The 20,975-nt window shown below is 33.6% G+C and overlaps 1 protein-coding gene and 1 long non-coding RNA gene across 2 annotated transcripts in view; both read left to right on the top strand.

The window, feature by feature from the left end:
- LOC134683433 (uncharacterized) overlaps positions 1–1,559 on the top strand; it is an 89,200-nt gene extending 87,641 nt beyond the window's left edge. Inside the window, exons 2-3 of the long non-coding RNA XR_010101024.1 lie at positions 899–922; positions 1,473–1,559. This is a non-coding gene — a long non-coding RNA (uncharacterized LOC134683433). The remainder of the gene's footprint in view (positions 1–898; positions 923–1,472) is intronic.
- LOC134684945 (uncharacterized) overlaps positions 1–20,975 on the top strand; it is a 267,814-nt gene that overhangs the window by 213,089 nt on the left and 33,750 nt on the right. The gene's annotated exons all lie outside the window — the stretch shown is intronic.

Raw genomic sequence — 20,975 nt, forward strand, 5'->3', positions numbered from 1 at the left:
TCGGAACCGGAACAGATATGACAAAAAAACGCATTTTCACGATAATGACAACAGATGGACAGTAGACAGAAAAAATATACCAAGAGAGAAAACTACGCATTAACAGACTATTTGTTAGATAACTTTGTTAAAAATACATATCATTTTGATGTAAAGATAAGAAACAACTGGGACTAATTCATTGAGTGCCATGAAACAATGAATTTCATAAACATGATAAAAAGAAAATTTTAAATTGAGATTTTTTTTTTTGTTACTTTATCTTTACTTGATATAATATCAAAAATAGTTAATTTTGTGTACTATATATTTAGTTTTGTATATATACAGGTTGATCTATAATGATCTATTCATTCATTTGACTTATTGTTGGGTAACTGAAACCACATATTTATTTTTATTTGGCACAAGAGGAAAACAAAATTCTGTAACTATAAATGAATAAAGAAAACATAAACTGAAACAACTGTTTTTGTGGTTATAGTTTAATTGTATTCTTAGTTATGAATTGAACAATATAAACTAAATCATATAAAGGAAATAGAGCATCAACGCGACGCGACAAACGATATTAAAAAAAATACAGTTATTTTTTTTTACGCAAAATGTGATGCTATCCAAAATATCTGGGGAGAACACTGTATGTCTTTTGTAAATTGGTTAAATTGTTATAAATTAGGCCGCAAGTTTTCTCAATTGAATTGCTTCATATTTTTCATGTTGGGGCCTCTATAGCTGACTATACGGTATGGGTTTTTCTCATTGTTGAAGGCCTTACCGTTGCCTATAATTGCTTACATCCACTTTATTTGAACATAAGTGGATAGTTGTCTCATTGGTAATCATACTGTATCTCCTTATTGTTATAAACATACAATGATTTATCTTTCTTTTACAGCATATAATGGCAAGTTGGGATGAGGTAAGTTTTTCTTCTTAAAAGTCAGTGTTCATGTGACCTATGTTGTTTATTAAATGTACAGAAAGGTACAGGCGTGCAGTTTTCTTAGGGGGAGAACAGGAGAAATCAAAATGACTACAGTGAAAAGAATTTCAATATACTAGTTCAAAATTCCAGGACGCAGAAAAAGAGACATTAAATATCAAAGGACATTCACAACTCTTTTAAGTCGAAGAGAAACTGACGACGTCGTGGCAAAAAATGAAAAACAATCAAATAAATAAACATTCTTCAAAACATTACATAGAAAATTAAAGACCCTACAATACTAACCCCAACAAAAACTGAGGCTCCATCTCAAAAATGATGCATAATACAATTGTCTAAAGATTTTTCTAAAAAAAAAATCTGAAATTATAGACAATTTCTTTCCCTCTTCATAGTCATTGTATTTAATATAAGCTATTAAAACTGTAAACATGTAGCTATATAATTATTAAATTCAATAATAACATTTATAACACATTTTTATATGCTAGAGGAAAATGTAAAAACTTTGTTTTGCTTACAGAAACTTCTAACAGCTGCAGAGAAGGGGAATATAAAAGAAGTAGAATCATGTGTAAAGAACGGAGCTAGTTTGGAATGTAGAGATTTTGTAAGTGAAGTAAAATGTATTTATTATATATAGTACACACAATATGAATCAGTTAAACATTGCTCTTGTTAGTGTTCAGTGATTCAATGTTAATTTCTGGTTATTATACGCCACGCAACTCGTTGCGTGGCGGAGGGTATAATGTTTTTGACCCGTCCGTCCGTCCGTCCGTCAGTCCGTCCGTCCGTCAGTCCGTCAGTCCGTCCGTCCGTCAGTCCGTCCGTCAGTCCGTCCGTCATTCCGTCCATCAGTCCTGTTTCTTGTCATCGCAACTCCTCTCAAACCACATAATAGAATTCCACTAAACCTTTTCAGATAATAAGGACATACTATGTAGTTGTGCATATCGTTGGGAAATTGCGATTCATTTTTTTTTTAGGAGTTACGCCCCTTTGAACTTATTTACTTTAATGTACTACTGCAACAGTTTGTCATCGCAACTCCTCTGAAACCACACAACAGAATTTCACGAAACCTTTTCAGATAATAAGGACATACTATGTAGTTGTGCATATCGACGGGAAATTGCGATTCAATTTTTTTTCTAGGAATTAAGCCCCTTTGAACTTATTTACTTTAATGTACTACTGCGACAGTTTGTCATCACAACTCCTCTGAAACCACACAACAAAATTTCACGAAACCTTTTCAGATAATAAGGACATACTATGTAGTTGTGCATATCGACGGGAAATTGCGATTCAATTTTTTTTCTAGGAGTTATGCCCCTTTGAACTTATTTATTTTAATGTACTACTGCAACAGTTTGTCATCGCAACTCCTCTCAAACCACAACAGAATTTCACAAAACCTTTTCAGATAATAAGGACATACTATGTAGTTGTGCATATCAATGGGAAATTGCGATTCAATTTTTTTTCTACGAGTTACGCCCCTTTGAACTTATTTACTTTAATGTACTACTGCAACAGTTAGTCATCGCAACTCCTCTGAAACCACACAACAGAATTTCACGAAACCTTTTCAGATAATAAGGACATACTATGTAGTTGTGCATATCGACGGGAAATTGCGATTCAATTTTTTTTCTAGGAGTTATGCCCCTTTGAACTTATTTATTTTAATGTACTACTGCAACAGTTTGTCATCGCAACTCCTCTCAAACCACAACAGAATTTCACAAAACCTTTTCAGATAATAAGGACATACTATGTAGTTGTGCATATCAACGGGAAATTGCGATTCAATTTTTTTTCTACGAGTTACGCCCCTTTGAACTTATTTACTTTAATGTACTACTGCAACAGTTTGTCATCGCAACTCCTCTGAAACCACACAACAGAATTTCACGAAACCTTTTCAGATAATAAGGACATACTATGTAGTTGTGCATATCAACGGGAAATTGCGATTCAATTTTTTTTCTAGGAGTTACGTCCCTTTGAACTTATGTGCTTCAATGTACTTCTGCAACAGTTTGTCATCTCAACTCCTCTGAAACCACACAACAGAATTTCATGAAATTTTGTAGATAATAAGGACGTACTATTTAGATGTGCATATTGGCAGGAAATTAATTTTTCTTATACAATTTTTTTTTCTTACACTTATTTAATTCCTCCAATGACAATGTGGGGACGTGGGGTATGTGAGCGTGATCACTAATGTTCTTTTAATTGCAAAAGGTCTTCAAAATATTAAGAAACATTATTATACATCCCGAATGTATATAGAACTCTTGTATTCCACAAAAACAGTGCAAAACATTATTTCACAACACCAATATATACAACTCCTGTATTCAACACAAACAGTGAGAAACATCAGTACACGACATCAATGTATTCAACACCTATACCCAAGTTAAACAGCAGAAAAACGCATTAAGTACATGAAGTAGAAGAAGAATGCCATGGCCAGACGAAAAGACAAACAACAGCCCCAAACAAACTTGAAATACTTCATTACACTGATGAATACCACTCCAGTTTGTTTGTCAAAGGGTTGCTGTCTGATACTTCCTAACTGTAAACAACTGAAATATTTTGATTAACTTCATTACACTGATGAATACCACTTCAGTTTGTTTGTCAAAGGGTTGCTGTCTGATACTCCATAACTGTATACAACTGAAATATTGTGATTTACTTCATTACACTGATGAATACCACTCCAGTTTGTTTGTCAAAGGGTTGCTGTCTGATACTTCATAACTGTATACAACTGAAATATTGTGATTTACTTCATTACACTGATGAATACCACTCCAGTTTGTTTGTCAAAGGGTTGCTGTCTGATACTTCTTAACTGAAATATTGTGATTGACTTCATTACACTGATGAATACCACTCCAGTTGTTATGTCAAAGGGTTGCTGTCTGATACTTCATAACTGTATACAACTGAAATATTGTGATTTACTTCATTACACTGATGAATACCACTCCAGTTTGTTTGTCAAATGGTTGCTGTCTGATACTTCTTAACTGTATACAACTGAAATATTGTGATTTACTTCATTACACGGATGAATACCACTCCAGTTTGTTTGTCAAAGGGTTGCTGTCTGATACTTCTTAACTGTATACAACTGAAATATTGTGATTTACTTCATTACACTGATGAATACCACTCCAGTTTGTATGTCAAAGGGTTGCTGTCTGATACTTCCTTACTGTATACAACTGAAATATTGTGATTTACTTCATTACACTGATGAATACCACTCCAGTTTGTATGTCAAATGGTTGCTGTCTGATACTTCATAACTGTATACAACTGAAATATTGTGATTTATTTTATTATACTTTATGAACCTAAACATACACTGTCATGGTATTCTATAAAAAAAATCCTTTGGTTTTACATAAATCTTGCATCTTCATGACACAAGACATGACACATGATCATACAACATTCATTTACCACTCCTGTACTGAACATGTCATGTGACACCTGATCATACAACATTCGTTACCACTCCTGTACTGAACATGACATGTGACACCTGATCATACAACATTCATTAACCACTCCTGTACTGAACATGACATGTGACACCCGATCATACAACATTCATCCACCACTCCTGTACTGAACATGACATGTGACACCCGATCATACAACATTCATCCACCACTCCTGTACTGAACATGACATGTGACACCTGATTATACAACATTCATCCACCACTCCTCTACTGAACATGACATGTGACACCACATCATACAACATTCATTTACCACTCCTCTACTGAACATGACATGTGACACCTGATCATACAACATTCATTCACCGCTCCTGTTCTGAACATGACATGTGACACCTGATCATACAACATTCGTTACCACTCATGTACTGAACATGACATGTGACTCCTGATCATACAACATGCATTCATCCACCACTCCTCTTCTAAACATGACATGTGACACCTGATCATACAACATTCATTCACCACTCGTGTACTGATCATGACATGTGACACCTGATCATACAACATTCATCCACCACTCCTGTACTGAACATGACATGTGACACCCGATCATACAACATTCATCCACCACTCCTGTACTAAACATGACATGTGACACCTGATCATACAACATTCATTCCCCACTCTTGTACTGAACATGACATGTGACACCTGATCATACAACATTCATTCACCACTCTTGTACTGAACATGACATGTGACACCTGATCATACAACATTCATCCACCACTCCTGAACTGAACATGACATGTGACACCACATCATACAACATTCAATTAACACTCATGTACTGAACATGACATGTGACATCTGATCATACAATATTCATTTACCACTCTTGTACTGAACATGACATGTGACACCTGATCATACAACATTCATCCACCACTCCTGAACTGAACATGACATGTGACACCACATCATACAACATTCAATTAACACTCATGTACTGAACATGACATGTGACATCTGATCATACAATATTCATTTACCACTCTTGTACTGAACATGACATGTGACACCTGATCATACAACATTCATCCACCACTCCTGAACTGAACATGACATGTGACACCACATCATACAACATTCAATTAACACTCATGTACTGAACATGACATGTGACACCTGATCATATAACATTCATCCACCACTCCTGTACTAAACATGACATGTGACACCTGATCAGGGTTTCCCCTGGGTCAATTATTTTTTTCGCCACCTCTTTCGCCAAAACAATATATTTTTCGCCACTTTATTATTTTTTTCGCCAAGTAACAGAAATATATTTTTCTTTTAAAATTTTCCTTTTTTTGTCAAGCCCCCCCCCTCCTAAATAAGAAGTGGTTTTTACAACAAAACGAAGCATCTTATCACTTGGAATTGATCCCTCATGTAAGGTGTAGTCATTAAATAGAAGGGTTACTCTCATGCCAACCTTTTGAATAGGTTTCTTCATAACGACAGTTTTCTTTTCTAGACCATCGTAAATAAGTTAAACTATATGCTTGAAACATGTGTGTCACTGAAACGATTTGAGGTACCCACTCAAATCAATGTCTAAATGAAAATTAAATGATAAAGTTTTAAATCAGAGACCTTTCTTGCTTTTGATCATATTTCGTCATAACAACAATTTTCTTTTCTGGACTTTCATTATAAGAAGGAGAAAAAGCGTAAAAATTTTGCTTCAAACATGTGCGTCGCAAAGTAGTTCATAAATCCCTTTTGTGACATGCGAGCGAAGCCATTTAATCATATCATTTTGTCATATCATATAATCAACGCCTTCATTAATTAGTCCTTTGATGTCGATAGCAATGAATGCAATCAGCTGATTATTAATTTTCTGTCAAAATCTTAACGAGTTCAAGGTGAATTCCGAGTATTGTCTGATCGGTAAAGTCAGAGAAACCCGAAAAAAAGTAAATAAACAAGATGGCTGAAAAATAAATTGTTGTACATATTTCTTTCGCCAAATTCTTTCGCCAATGACGAATTTTAATCGTCACAATTATTATTTTTTCGCAAATTGCGAAAATAGAGACCGCCAGCGGAAACCCTGCACCTGATCATACAACATTCATTCCCCACTCTTGTACTGAACATGACATGTGACACCTGATCATACAACATTCATCCACCACTCTTGTACTGAACATGACATGTGACACCTGATCATACAACATTCATCCACCACTCCTGAACTGAACATGACATGTGACACCACATCATACAACATTCAATTAAAACTCATGTACTGAACATGACATGTGACATCTGATCATACAATATTCATTTACCACTCTTGTACTGAACATGACATGTGACACCTGATCATACAACATTCATCCACCACTCCTGAACTGAACATGACATGTGACACCACATCATACAACATTCAATTAACACTCATGTACTGAACATGACATGTGACACCTGATCATACAACATTCATCCACCACACACTCCTCTACTGAACATGACATGTGACACCTGATCATACAACATTCATTCAACACTCCTGTACTGAACATGACATGTGACACCACATCATACAACATTCATCCACCACTCCTCTACTGAACATGACATGTGACACCACATCATACAACATTCATCCACCACTCCTATACTAAACATGACATTGGTAACCTGCTAACATGTGACATAGTAATGACATACTTACACCAACATGTGACATTGCAAAAACACTCTTATACTCAATACCAACCTGACATGTGACATAGCAATAACACTCTTATACTCAACTCCAACATGTGACATAGCAATGAATGACACTCTTATACTCAACACCAACATGTGACATATCAATGACACTCTTATACTGCTCACAAACATGTGACATAGCAATAACACTCTTATACTCAACACCAACAAGTGACATATCAATGACACTCTTATACTCAACACCAACAAGTGACATATCAATGACACTCTTATACTGCTCACAAACATGTGACATATCACCTTTATAGGCAACGCAAACAAAAAGTAAAAACACGGCTTATTGAAGTTCTTCATTTATATTCCACACAAACATTTTACATGGAAATACCACTGAATTCTTTTTTAAGCTTTATCAGTATTCTGAATCAACACAAACTACTGACAGGTGTAATGGGCATTAAATACTTGTTAGAATTATATAAAGTGGGGTCTTATTTTTCCTGTCTCATTAACCTGACTTAGAAAAAATAACTCGTTTTTATTTTTCTTGAAATGATTTTTTTTTTAATTTTGCTCATTCATCATTGTTAATCAGACAGATTTAATAACAAACATTTGATAGAATTATATACAGTGGGGTCTCATTTTATTCGTAACACAGAACTGAATCAGATTTAAAGGTTTTATTTTGTTTCTTGACGAAAAATTATTTTGTTAACATTTGATTTTAATGAGAAGTTGATGAGAACAAGTTGTGTTAACATCTTTAGTCAGATAATGGCAATTCTACAGATCTAATGTAAAACATCTTTTAAAAATAACAAATACTTGACAGAATTATATAAAGTGGGGTCTTATTTTTCTTGTCTCTTTGTACTGAATCAGAAAATATAACTCGTTTTATTGTCTCTTGAAAAAAGTTTTTTTTTTAACTTTAATCATTCTTCTTAATCATTGTTAATCAGACAGGTTTAATGGACAACAAATATTTGGTAGAATTATATAAAGTGAGGTCTCATTTTAATTGTCTTGTCCAGCTGAGTCCATTGATATAAATATTGTTTATGTTTCTTGAAAAAACTTATTTTTTAACCTGACATTTCTGATCGAAGTTCTGACATCTCACAATAAAACATGTTGTTTTTTTGTTGTTTATGTAGAATATAAATACAAGTTTGACTGGTCATTTTATTGAGTTTTGACCACTGATTCATGTGATATATATTTTGTTTATATTTATTACACAACATTGTCCAGTTTATGACACAAGTTTTGATGTCTGTTATATGTTGATATTACAGAGAGTAAGGACACCATTAATGTTGGCCGCTGAGGGAGGACACCTGGAGGTAGTGACGTACCTGTTCACTCACGGCAGTCAGTTACAGGCCACAGACCACATGGTAATGATAGATATAATCACCTTACTCTGACCAAACATCATTTTATAGGGAATCTACACAAAATCATGTTGTTAATCAGACAGGTTTAATGGACAACAAATATTTGTTAGAATTATATAAAGTGGGGTCTCATGTTATTCGTAACACAGAACTGAATCAGATAGTATAGGTTTTATTTTGTTTCCTGACGAAAAATTATTTTGTTAACATCTGATTTTAATGAGAAGTTGATGAGAACAAGTTGTGTTAACATCTTTAGTCAGATAATGTTAATTCTACAGATCTAATGTACAACATCTTTTAAAAATAACAAATACTTGACAGAATTATATAAAGTGGGGTCTTATTTTTCTTGTCTCTTCGTACTGAATCAGAAAATATAACTCGTTTTAATGTTTCTTGAAAAAAGTATTTTTTTTTAACCTAACAGTTCTGATGGAAGTTCTGACATCTCACAATAAAACATGTTGTTTATTTGTTGTTTATGTAGAATATAAATACAAGTTTGACTGGTCATTTTATTCAGTTTTAACCACTGATTCATGTGATATATATTTTGTTTATATTTATTACACAACATTGTCCAGTTTATGACACAAGTTTTGATGTCTGTTATATGTTGATATTACAGTGGGGACAGACACCATTAATGTTGGCCACTTGGGAAGGAGACCTGGAGGTTGTGACGTACCTCAACAGTCACGGCAGTCAGTTAGAGGCCACAGACCCGGTAATGATAGATATAATCACCTTACTCTGACAAAACACATCTTTATACAGAATCTACACAAAATCATGTTGTTAATCAGACAGGTTTAATGGACAACAAATATTTGTTAGAATTATATAAAGTGGGGTCTCATTTTATTCGTAACACAGAACTGAATCAGATAGTAAAGGTTTTATTTTGTTTTCTGACGAAAAATTATTTTGTAAACATCTGATTTTAATGAGAAGTTGATGAGAACAAGTTGTGTTAACATCTTTAGTCAGATAATGTTAATTCTACAGATCTAATGTAAAACATCTTTTAAAAATAACAAATACTTGACAGAATTATATAAAGTGGGGTCTTATTTTTCTTGTCTCTTCGCACTGAATCAGAAAATATAACTCGTTTCAATGTTTCTTGAATTTTTTTTTTTTTTTCAACTTTGATTATTCTACTGAATCATTGTTAATCAGACGGTTTTAATGGTGACCTAATAATTGACAGATTAATTAAAAAAGGGGGGTCTCATTTTTCTGTCTCTTCGCACAGAATCAGAAAATATAACTCGTTTCAATGTTTCTTGAAAAAAAAAAATTTTCAACTTTGATTATTCTACTGAATCAACATAAAATCATGTTGTTCATCAAACATGTTAAATGGACAACAAATACTTGTTAGACTTATATTAAATGGGGTTTGCTATCATTTTTTCCTGTTTTGTAGAACTGAATCAGAAAATATATATTTAGTTTATAATCTTAATCTACCATTTATCACTGTATACATAAGTATAATTGTTTATTATCTTAGCCAATGTTATATTTCTTACATTTTGATAAATTGTTTGACTCCTCTCTTGATTTATTATCACACACCATTAACATGTTTATATTTCTATATTGTTATAGTATGGAGAAACAGCTTTACATCATGCTGCTGGGAATGGACATATTGATGTTACAAAATTGTTATTAGATCAAGGATGCAGTCCTTGGGTGAAAACAGAAAAGGTAATATTCAGTTTTATATACCTATATGGAGTTATTTTCTTTCAGAACGTCAGGTCATTCTTTTTCAGAATCAACCCGGAGGATATCAAGTTTCAATGATATATGTTCCAAGGCATACAATAATTACCTGTGTAAGGTCATTATTTTCCTTGATAAACATACAGTCTATGATTTACTTCACAACTTTATTCGTCTTATAGTTTTTTGATGTCGATTTAGAAATTTGTTTTTTTAAAGATCAATCGATAATAGGTGTAAAAGAAACTTTCATTGTAGTCCTGCAGTTTAATTTTTGAAACAAATAACGTGAAGTTTTGTGGATTTATCGCTACAATAAACATGATAAAGAAACATTTTCATATACATGTGATGAATTTTAATGTAGACTTTCATAAAATAAATCCAGATTTAACATATTCGTGTGTAAGATTTTGAAAATCTAATTGAGTCAAATTGAATAGGTTGATAGTTTTTTGGTTGCTTGCTTAATGTCCAGTGGCAAATATTTCATGCATGTTCAGAGCGATACACACTGAATAGGAAATCATACTGTGACCTACATGTATTTATATTCATCTTCGTGTTAGTTCTTAACTTTTTAAAATTTATGTATACCTTTTACTCTATCAAATGAGCAAATAATAAGATAATCTTACATTCTATTGAATAACATTAACGTAACTCACGCGAGAGTCGGTTGCGGAGGGTATATAATTATATCCTGATTATCTTTTTAATAAAATGTATTTCTATTCAAAAGACAATCTTTTTTTCATTTTTCATTCGATTCAAGTAAAGTTGTTAAAAAAAATAATCACTTTTCCGCGATAGAAATAACAAAACAAATAGAAAATAAAACATATCCCCCCCCCCTTTTCCATAAGCTAAGTGGTAAACCTGTATACAGTTTTGTTGCTTGGTCGTATCTGTCATGTTGGTTTTTCGAAAATTGTTTTGTACTAAATTGGGTTCCTTAGTTTTCTCAATTCAAGTTGTTTCATGTCAGGATCTTTTATAGTCGACTCGACGGTATTGGTTTTTATACGACTGTAAAAATGTTGCGGTCGTATATTGGTATCACGTCGTCTTTGTCATCGTCGTCCGAAGACACATGGGTTACAGGACAATATCTTTTGTTTAAGTTTATGGATTTCTATTAATTTTACCATAAGGTTAATGACCACAAAAGGAAGGTTGGGATTGATTTTGGGGGTTATGGTCCTAACAGTTCGGGAATAAGAGGCCAAAATGGGGCCCAAACAAGCATTTTTCTAGTTTCCAGACAATAACTTGTGAAATGATGTAAGGATCTCTTTGAAATTATACCACAAGTTACCATATCACAAAGGGATGGTAAGAATTTGCTTTGGGGGGTTATGGCTCAAACTGTTTAGGAATTGGGGGCAAACAAGGGAGAAAACAAAGGTTTCCAGGTTAATGGACAATTACTAAAGTACAAAATATAATTTGAAAGCAGTGTAGGGAGGTAATTCAAATACATATTATCAAATTACCTCCCTTACACTGCTTAAGAAATGTTTTGTCTTTAGGTGATTAGCTGTCAATTTTATTTTAGACAGGGGCGGATCCAGGACCTCGATGTCTGGGGGGGCACCATGAACAATTTTTTTTTAATATAAATATATATATATAAATATGTGCGAGTGTGAGTGGGTGCTAGGTTTGTTTTGTTTGTTGTTTTTTTTGTTTTTGTTTTTTTTTTGGGGGGGGGGGGGTCAGATCATCGTTTCTGTATTTCGATATGTTTTAAGTTTTTTTTACTTTTTCACTTTACTGCCAATTGATCTTTATTATATTCAACCTAAACATGCATCAAATATTTGCCACTGGACGTTTAACAACCATGCAACAATCAAACACTATTTTCTTTATATTTCATCACCTCTATATTCTTTTATCTATATGTTTTGGCCTCACTTCCAGACTTACTTTTTTGCACATTATTCTAATATCTGCAAAACACCTTCATATCTTCATAAATGGTGACCTTTTGCATAGCCTCATACATGTACATGGTAATTGAAACAAGAACTATAAAAACAATATAACTGCATGCTTCGGCTTTGAGAGAAATGTGTAAGTCCTAGATTCTCTTACAAACTTAATTTTAACGAAAATCAAATAGCATTTTATTGATGATTATTTAATAGGAAATGTCAGTTCATTTTTCCTGGACGGGGGAAGGCATTAGGGGAAAGGGGAGGGGGAGTAAAAAAAAATTGTTGATTTCCCTTGAAAATAAGAGGGGAATGAAATATGACATTCCGTTTAAAAAACATATCTTCTAAGTTATCAAAAAATAAATAGTTTAATTTGTTGCTGAATAAATTCACAAAAACAAAGTTTTGGAAAAAAACGTACATTTACAGGAAATGTTTGTACCTATTCTTCAAATACACAGATCAGAAGTTTCACCTGGTTATCGATCTTAATCGGTATTGTATTATAAACCAATACAAATTTATACTATTCCAATCAACATGTAAATGTATTTTCAGAAAAGCTTTTTCATAAAGACATTACACACAGGTGTCAATATTTACACACCCACCGATAAGTTGTCATAAATCACGCATGGGGACGCTGATATTAATTAAATAGATATAGGAAGATGTGGTGTGAGTGCCAATGAGACAACTCTCCATCCAAACAACAATTCAAAAATTAAACCATTATAGGTTAAAGTACTGCCTTCAACACGGAGCCTTGGCTCACACCGAACAACAAGCTATAAAGGGCCCCAAAATAACTAGTGTAAAACCATTCAAACGGGAAAACCAACGGTCTAATCTATATAAACAAAACGAGAAACGAGAAACAGGTATATATTACATAAACAAACGACAACTACTGTACATCCTAGCTGTCAATTTATTTTTAGAAGTTTCTTTTAAATGCTGATAAAGAAATTTATTTTTTGATATTACTATTAATTGTTGCTGATGAAGTTTTTTGTCGAACCTGCAACTGTTGTTGCAGAAAGTTTGACTTAGGGATAGTGATGTGGCGGCGGCGGCTACGGCGGATTTAGCTAACTTCTTAAAAGCTTTGTGTTTTAGAAGGTAGAAGACCTGGATGCTTCATACTCTGTATTTATGGTTTCATGGTTCAGTGGTAATAGTAAAGTTTTTGTGTTTTGGACTGTTTTTCTTATACTGTATGCAATAGGTCTACTATATTTGGTGTATGGAATAGTTGTAAGGTGTACATGTCTAGCTGGCAGGTGTCATCTGACCTTGACTTCATTTTCATGGTTCAGTGGTCAAAGTTAAGTTTTTGAATTTTGGACTTTTTTTTTTCTAATACTATATGCAATAGGTCAACTATATTAGGTGTATGGAATTATTTTATGATCTATATGTCAGTCGTACAGGTTTTATTTGACCTTGACCTCATTTTCACGGTTCATTGCTCAGTGTTATTTTTTTGTGTTTGGTCTGTTTATCTTCAACTATAAGCAATAGGTCAACTTTATGTGTTGTATGGAAGAATTGTTGGCTGTACATGTCTGTCTGGCATGGTTATTCAAACCTTGACCTCATTTGCATGGTTCATCTGTCAATGTTTAGTTTTCTTGGTTAATGTTAAGTTTATGTGACAGTTGTATTAAAGCTTAACATTTAGGACTATCAACATAATATCAATGATTAGTAAAGAAGGCGAGACATTTCAGTGTATTCACTCTTGTTAATTTTAGCCATAACTATGATGTCATTTTCTATTTTAATACTTTTATCATGTTTATGATGTACAAATGTATTTAAATGGGCTTTTATAGTTAAAAAAAAAACATTTTTCTAATTTCCAGACAGTAATTTGTGATTAAGTGTATGGATCTCTCTAAAATTGTACTAAAACCTTCCATACTTCAAAGCAAAGGCTGCAATTAACATGATTAAGTTTGATGGTTAATGCTAAAAGGGGGATTCAAAAAGTTTGGGGGGAAGTGGGGTTACCAATTTTTTTTTAAAAGGGTTCATATTTTTTTTTCAAAATTTTCAAAATTTCAAATCTTTGAAAAGTTTCAAGAAGAAATCTTCAATTGCACAGTATTGTGCATTAGATTTGTAATATCTTTAACCACATTTATTTTGTGTCAGAAACCTATATCATGTATATTATGTCAAAAATTTGATCACAATCCAAATTCAGATAGTATCAAGCTTGAATATTGTGTCCAAATTTGCCCCAACTGTTGAGGGTTCGACCACTGTGGTCGTATAAGGCTGCGCTCAGCGAGGCATTTTATTATCATTGTTGAAGGTCGTACGATTGCCTATAATTGCTTACATTTAAATCATATGAACTTTGGTGAATAGTTGTCTGATTGGCAATCATACCACATCTCCTTATTGTTGAGCCTGCGACTTTTGTTGCAGAAAGCTCGATATAGGGATAGTAATCCGGCGGCGGTGTTAGCTAACTTCTTAAAAGCTTTATATTTTAGACGATGGAAGACCTTGATGCTTCATACTTTGTATATAGATGCCTTATGTTAGGAAGTTTCCGTCTGTGACATGTCCATTGTCCTTGACCTCATTTTCATGGTTCAGTGACTACTTGAAAAAAAATAGAGATTTTTTGTAATGTTAATTTCTCTCTTTATTATGAGTAATACGATAACTATATTTGGTATGTGTGTACCTTGCAAGGTCCTCATGCCCGTCAGACAGTTTTCCTTTGACCTCGACCTCATTTCAGGGATCAGTAAACAAGGTTAAGTTTTAGTGGTCAAGATCATATCTCAGATACTATAAGCAATAGGTCTAGTATATTTGGTGTATAGAAGGATTGTATCATGTCCAACGATATTCCCGTGCTTGCATTTCCTATCATGATTTTCTTGATAGAGGGTTACTGCTCACAAGGAAGCTATTAAACCAAGAGTTCCAAATGGTGAAGTTGAAATCATCCCTTCGTAAATTTTACGGACGCCATCACAAGTTGGTTGACCGTTATGGAATAACCGTTTCACAAATGATATCAGATATGTTCCTTATGTTGTAACTACAATCCCCTTCCCTTTCATGAATTTGACCTACTGAGTTAGACTATTTACCGGATTTGTAATCACATAAGCAACACGACGGGTGCCGCATGTGGAGCAGGATCTGCTTACCCTTCCGGAGCACCTGAGATCACCCCTAGTTTTTGGTGGGGTTCGTGTTGTTTATTCTTTAGTTTTCTATGTTGTGTCATGTGTACTATTGTTTTCTGTTTGTCTTTTTCATTTTTAGCCATGGCGTTGTCAGTTTGTTTTAGATTTACGAGTTTGACTGTCCCTTTGGTATCTTTTGTCCCTCTTTTGTCTTCTGACCTTGGCCTCATTTTCATAGTTCAGTGGTTACAGTTAAGTTTTTGTGTTTTGGTCCGTTTTTCTTATACTTTATGCAATATGTCTACTATATTTGGTGTATGGAATGATTGTAAGGTGTACATGTCCAACTGGCACGTGTCATCTAACTTCGACCTCATTTTCATGGTTCAGTGGTCTAAGTTAAGTTTTTGAGTTTTGGTCTTTTTTCTAATACTATATGCAGTAAGTCAACTATATTTGGTGTATGGACATATTTTATGATGTACATGTCAGTCTCACAGGTTTTATTTGACCTTGACCTCATTTTCACGGTTCATTGCTCAGTGTTAAGTTTATGTGTTTCGGTCTGTTTTTCTAAAATTATAAGCAATAGGTCAACTTTATTTGTTGTATGGAAGGATTGTAAGCTGTTCATGTCTGCCTGGCATGGTTCATCTGACCTTGACCTCATTTTCACGATTCATTGGTCAATGTTTAGCTTTCGTGGGTAAGTCTGTTTCTTATTAACTATAAGCAATAGGTCAACTATATTTAGTGTATTGAATGATTGTAAGGTGTTGAACACTGTTCATGTATTTCTTGTTTGGTTTATATGACCTTGACTTCATTTTCTTGGATCATGTTAAGTTTATGTAATAGTTGTAGTAAAGCTTTCATTTAGGACTATCAACATAATATCAATGGTTAGTAAAGAAAACGAGACATTTCAGCATGTGCACTCTTGTTTTTATGCTACTATCTGATTCACGCATACCTGCTATTTATGGTTATTATTTTGTATTTAGAGGTGCATCCAGTTGCATCATTTTATCAAAAAGATATTTACCCGACATAACTTAAAGAGAGTCTTTACTTAACTTTTCTTGTATACAAATTATGAAACATCTTCTCGCAATTTTTACTAAGAGTAATTAATCTTCAAATTTAGAAAAATATGGCCTTGAATCTTAACTGTATTATAAATATGAAATAAGCCACAATTTGTTTATTAAAATGCTTCTTAGTCAAACACCCAAATAGTAGGTAAAATCAGTCTCCAGATATAGACTCGATCTAAGGCAGCACATTTTAAAGATTCTGCATTCTGCTTTTGCATTGTTTGGGCATAAAACACAAGTAAATCTAAAAACACATATAAAAATAAGGAGATGTGGTATGATCTCTCGTCAAGAGACCAAATGACACAGAAATTAACAACTAAGCATTCGTGTTGTCAGATTAAAATATCTTTAACACCCCAGTCCAGAGATACATTATACAGAATTTACCATATCCGTACTTATTGCGTAATAAGACATGTGTCCAGGTAAACAGGCTAACAACAAGTACTTGGTATTTCAAGTAGAAATACATTCCTAATGAATAAAATGAACCGATTTGAGTTGGGATAATACTAATTTAGTTTGAATTTTAGATTTGGATTCCGCCTTGGTTCCTGCTATTTTTAAGCGGAATCCTCTTAATATTCTCATACGGGAAGTCTGCTACCAATAGTTATGCACACGTTTAAGAATTTCGTTTTTTGTACCTTTTTGCATGGACTGGCTCATATATATATGTCTATTTTTTTGCATGAAATTATTTTAAAAATTTTAATTCGCATCGCTCGACTGTATATTTTCACTTTTAGGGAATTACATCCCCTTCAAAAATCCTGGATCATCCCTGTGTTGTTCTGCTTTTGGGGCATATTATCAAAATTATAGAATAATGTATTAACCTTAACTCAGGACATGGACCGTGGCAACTTTGGATTTTGTTTGATATCGTCGAATTCAGAAATACTAATTGTTTACCTTTTCTTCTGGACCAAATCACTTCTTTACTTTAAAATTTACCCCAATATATTTACAAAGTAATTTCATCCCCTTTCTAGCTTTTTCAGTCTAAAACATGTAGTTAACGTACGATTTTAATTTTTTCTAAGGGGGAATGGGGGGATGGAATAAGTCTTTATTGTCATATACATGTAAGTATACATTAAAAATCAACCATATATTTGTGACAAATACAACAGGCTTTTTATCTCGCCTTGATGGAGGCAAAAAGCGAGACATAGGTATGCTGTTTCCGGCGGCGGCGACGGCGGCGTCAACAATGTATTAGTTTGTGATTAGGTCTAGTTCATGGTGAACCACTAGTGGTAGGTCTATGATATTTGGTATACAGTTGTATTAGCATTGGCACATCTCATTACCATATAGATTATTTGGCCCCGCCCCCTCAGTCAAGGTCTATTGACTTTGAAACTTTTCATAGTTTACATGTATTAGTTTTTGATTAAGTCAATATATGGGGAACCACTAGTGGTAGGTGAATGATATTTGGTATGCAGTTGTGTAAGCATTGGCATATCTCATTTCCATGGAGATTATCTGTCTCCGCCCTCTAAGTCATGGTCTATAGACTTTGCAAATTTTGCTAAGTTAACCATGAAACCAAAATTAAATATATATTTAGAGATGTATGTATGCGAGTGTAATGGTGGTGGGGGAAGAGGTGTCAGTTTCTATAGTATCTTTGATTTTTTTGCCATTTCACTCTATTCTTTATTCTTCTGCCAATTGGTCTCTATTATATTCGTCCTTAACATGCATGACATATTTGCCACTTGACGTGAAGCAACCAACAATCAATCAATACATTTTTTATATTTCATCACCTCTTTATTCTGTTATTTATTTTTTATCCCATTATTTTCTTTTCAGTAAACCCATTCATATCCTCATAAATGGTGGCGCAATCATAGCCTCATACATGTTCATGTACATGGTAATTGAAACAGGAAAAATATACCATCATATATTATTGTATGCTTGGACTAATGGATAAGTGTTTAAGTCCCAGATTATGTTCTCAAATTGTATGTCTTATAAAAATAAAATGGCATTTCATTGATGATTATATATTAGACAATGCCAACCCAATCCACTTTTTGTGGAAAAGGGGGGAGGGGAGGTTTTTTTTTAACATAGCATTTGTTAGTTTCCTTTGAAAATTGGAGGGAAAAGAAAATACGACATTCAGTCTTAAAACAAATCTTGCATGAACAAAATTTTTATTTTTGAATAAAGTCAAAAGAAGACAATTTTGAAAATAAAAAATCACAAGAAATGGTAATGTTAGAATTTTGTTAAGAAGACATATGCCATATATCGATACTAACATTCTTGGCACTAAACAATGTATTTGTAAAGTTTGTATAAAACACGTGCCCCCCTGTGCCCCCGGTAAATCCGCCACTGATATTAGTATTGTTCATCAGTAGAAAGCAATTATGCTTTTCGAAAAAGACAGTTTTGTTGTGTGGGAAGAATCAGAAAAGTGTATATTTCTAAATTCTTTTTGTTAACGTGGACTTCGTAGAGAAACTCGGTTTGAATTTTACAATATTGAGTATCCTATTGAAACATGAACGCGGACTTGAATGAGAACACCTTGATTGAAAGTTTGCAAACGTTTCGACCAATGAAATTCATTTGAATATGCAACACGGACTTCAACACCTGGATGAAATATTTTCTTTAGATCAGCCAATGAAATAAGTTTTTAGTGATTACCGCTAAAATATAGTTCATTAAAATTACAGCAACTTTGCGGAAATGTTTAATTTCTATTCTTGTTTTAAAATGTTTGTCAACTTTTGGTCTGTATAATTATATCAAATGTCACAAACGTAAAAGTAAGTTATTTAAGTGCATCAAAAGGCGTAAGCCAGGACCGACCGTGTGAGGGCTAAATAGCCAGTCACCATCATTATCACAGACTGAAATTTATCTTATATTTTCCATAATCTATGTTCATTTATTGCAAGAATTCTTGTACGTGCAGACAGCATGATAATTCTGTAACACAATCATAACCACGCTTCAATTTTCGTTTGATATTCACTGCTTTTCCACAATTAACGCACGTTTTGCACCATTGACCGGTATTACAATTTACATAGTTTGAAAAGTTCATTGAGCTGTTACTTTATTTACAACTTTTAGCAAGACTAAACTGTTTACTCAATGAATTCAACAAATGTCAACATTATCTATATCAATTTTTATACGATCGCAAAATTTTGCGGTCATATATTGGTATGACGTTGGCGTCGTCGTCGTCGTTGTCGTCCGAAGTCATATTGGTTTTCGCACTCTGACTTTAGTTAAAGTGAATGGATCTCTATGAAATTTCACCATAAGGTTCAATATCACAAAGGAAGGTTGGGATTGATTTTGGGGGTTATGGTACCAACAGTTAAGGAATTAGGGGCTAAAAAGGGGCCAAACATAAGCATTTTTGTAACTTCCAGACATAACTTGTGTGTTAGTGTATGGATCTCTCTGACATTGTACCACAAGGTTTCATATCACAAAGGAAATGCTGGGATTGATTTTGGGGGTTATTGCCTCCAAATTTTAGGAATTAGGGGCAAAAAAAGGGGCAAAAAACAAGCATCCGGCGTCAAGATCTATCTGCCCTGAAATTTTTAGACGAATCGGACAACCTGTTGTTGGGTTGCTGCCCCTGAATTGGTTATTTTAAGGAAATTTTGTAGGTTTTTGGTTATTATCTTGAATACTGTTATAAATAGAGATAAACTGTAAAAAGCAATAATGTTCAGGAAAGCAAGACCTACAAATAAGTCAAATGACCAAAATTGTCAGTCAACCCCTTAAGGAGTTATTGCCCTTTATAGTCAATTTTTAACAACTTTTCGTAATTTTTTGTAACTTGTACAAAAATCTTCTTCTCTGAAACTACTTGGCCAAATTAAACCAAACTTGGCCACAATTATCATTGTGGTATATAGTTTAAACAATCTGTCCAATGACCCTGCTTACCAAACAAAATGGCCGACATGGCTGAAATTAGAACATAGTGGTGAAATGCAGTTTTTGCTTTATATCTTTGAAACTAAGATATTTAGGGCAAATCTTTCAAGATTTAAACATGTTAAATGTCCATCAGAAAGACGCCACGCTTGTTGGCGAAACATGTAGACCACAATAAATTAATCACCATGCGGTAATTGATGGGTGTTGTTGTCTTTAATATCGTTTTTTTGCTTTTATAGTGAAAAACAACTGTGAATACCGAGTGGTATCCACCCGCTATTACCCAACCGCACGATAACCACTTCAGGTGTTGGTTCACCATTTTTTAAGTTGATTTTTGTAACTTGTACAAAAATCTTCTTTTCTAAAACTATGGGCCAAATTTAATCAAACTTGGCCACAATCATAACTAGGGTATCTATTTAAAAAAAAGTGTATAATGACCCCGCCTACCACCCAAGATGGCCGACATCAGTAAATA

The sequence above is a fragment of the Mytilus trossulus genome, chromosome 9 (assembly GCF_036588685.1).
Source record: "Mytilus trossulus isolate FHL-02 chromosome 9, PNRI_Mtr1.1.1.hap1, whole genome shotgun sequence".
Taxonomy (NCBI): Eukaryota; Metazoa; Mollusca; class Bivalvia; order Mytilida; family Mytilidae; genus Mytilus; species Mytilus trossulus.